This window comes from Coenobita brevimanus, chromosome 13 (assembly GCF_032717465.1).
Source record: "Coenobita brevimanus isolate Jiangsu-jjx chromosome 13, ASM3271746v2, whole genome shotgun sequence".
NCBI lineage: Eukaryota > Metazoa > Arthropoda > Malacostraca > Decapoda > Coenobitidae > Coenobita > Coenobita brevimanus.
Window position 1 is genome coordinate 2011945 of NC_136966.1, and position 2541 is coordinate 2014485.

Sequence of the window (2541 nt, forward strand, 5' to 3'; positions counted from 1 at the left end):
TGCACCCAAAATCATGCAGTGTACAAAAGCATGACATAAGAACTATATGTATGTACACACACACACACACACACACACACACACACACACACACACACATAAACAGAGAGAGAGAGAGAGAGAGATGATGGGCTTAAATGTCGTTTTTCTGCCTCGACCATGTTCCATTGTTTTGGGGCGTACTGCCGAAGTCATCCATTTACTAGATATATAGCTCTATATCCTTGTGTATGTATGCCTATCTTTACATCTCTGTCTGTACAAGTCTTTTGAAATAGTTTTTAACCTCCCTTCCTTCCCTGTTCATCTACGGCATCAGACCAGCTTAGCCTCAGGTGGTAGCAATTAGGAGAGTGATGGCCGTGTTAAGAATCTGCTAAAACCCAGGACAGGGAAGTGCCAGCAGGTAAATTAAGTGGCCCAACGAAATGGTACATGGGAAAAAAGGGAGGAGTGAGGGGAACACGAACACTAAGAGCTGATTATAATTAGCTGCAAAGAGATAAGGAAATAAAAAAAAAATTATAATGATTTTAAAACTGATAGCGAAATCTTTAAAAGGAAACCCAGAAAAGATTAGACATAATATATTATAATAAGTTTTAAGAGAAAAATGATGTACACTGACCCATTGAGTATGAAGTCTTTTTCTCACTAGTATCAAGGCTGGCAGAGATGAAGGAATGGGAACCGGAAATCGCAAAATGTGGACAACTATCGGGAGAATCTAAAAAAGAAAAAAAAAAAAAATCGACCTCCTACCCTCCTACACAACATTAAAGTTTATAAAATTCTCTGCGTCATCTCACAGTCCTACAGATTCACCCAAACATGAGCTTCGTAATGCCTGTGGGATAGAGAACCTTCTGTCCACTGCAAGGCTGAAAGTGTGTGTGAGTATGTGTGTGTGTGTGTGTGTGTGTGTGTGTGTGTGTGTGTGTGTGTGTGTGTGTGTGTGTGTGTGTGTGTGTGTGAGAGAGAGAGAGAGAGAGAGAGAGAGAGAGAGAGAGCAGCCGTGTCATGTGCTTCTCCATACTTAAATTCATCCATTTGTTTCGGTCTTGTCAAGTCTTTTGCTTCCTCAACTTTCCTACTTTGCTTTTTACATATTTGCTTACAATATCCCTCAATCTTCTTGGTCCTTCATTTCTCTTCACCCTTAAACTCCTTCGCATAATACCTTTTTCACCACCCCATGTGTATAGTGTTGAGCAATAATAAAAACATTTGGTGATCAATAAAACACACACACACACACACACACACACACACACACACACACACACACACACACACACACACACACACACACACACACACAGCAGACTCAAAAGCAAACACAAAGATGATCATAAAGACCACACATATACAAAGATGCAAGCAATAATAAACACGTACGCACACAAAAATATACCAAGATAAAAGAAAGTATACACAAAACAGACACACACACACACACACACACACACACACACACACGGACAGCTGGATATGACAGCACCATTTGTTTACAAAGATAGTGCGAGGACATACGCATATATACACACAGAACACAAGAATACATACTAAAGTACCAAAAGAGAGCACACACATATACAGGACTCATACAGATAACAGCAATACACCTCACCCCCCAGACACACAATAAGAAGTTCAGTGGATGCAGTGAGAGGAGAAGGGGTAGGATTGTGTGAGTGGAGTGAGAGGTAAGCAAAAATACAAAGGGGCTGATATAGATGGGGAATAGAGGGACACGAGGATGAGGTGTGCAAGAAGCCATATTCCCGTCAGTTTACGTGTCTCCTGAATACTTATTCCCTGATATATTATTTCTGCATTTGATCAGTCAGTATGTTCTTTAATGTTGTATATTCAGTCTACGTCAATATAAGAGATCCGTTTTACCATACAGTAGATTAATATGACCACGTTGAGTACACCGCTTCCCGTCCGATCAGCGAAGTTAAGCAACGTTGGGTCTGGTTAGTACTTGGATGGGTGACCGCCTGGGAACACCAGATGCTGTTGGCATCCCTACGTGTCAAGTGTGGTTGGTGGAGGATTAGTGCCCCTCCTTGTAAAACAATTAATTCTAAGCCATTGGCCACCCCGTTTGGGATACATGGCGTCTGGCAATGAATGAAAAATGATACCGGTATGAAAAATAAATCGCATAGGAAAAAAATCTTTAAAATCCTCTTAAATTCACGAGAATACGAACCTAGGACTGGGGTTGGAGGAAGAGGAAATGGATGAGATGGCGTGGGGTGACTCAGTGTCTCGGTCGCTTTGGCACTGGCATCACAGTAGCTTGTCGCTCTGAAGTGAGTCCGAGCACTGCTGACTGACACCGAGTTTATATGATTTACTCTCCAAGTTCACGCTCATTTCGTCCAAATATATGCCAAACAGTGGAGGGGAAAAATCAAGATCAGTTCATTACTAAATCACTGAGAGAGACTGAAAGTGAAAAGGGAGGATGGGATGACGGCGGAAGGGATGTGCAGAAGGGCAGGGAACAAGAATGAGGGCGTGAAAGGT

General features: G+C 42.0%; 1 pseudogene; it reads left to right on the top strand.

Moving 5' to 3' along the window:
• Positions 1-1911: 1911 nt before the first annotated feature.
• Positions 1912-2031, top strand: LOC145416890 (5S ribosomal RNA; annotated as a pseudogene).
• The last annotated feature ends 510 nt before the right edge of the window (positions 2032-2541 follow it).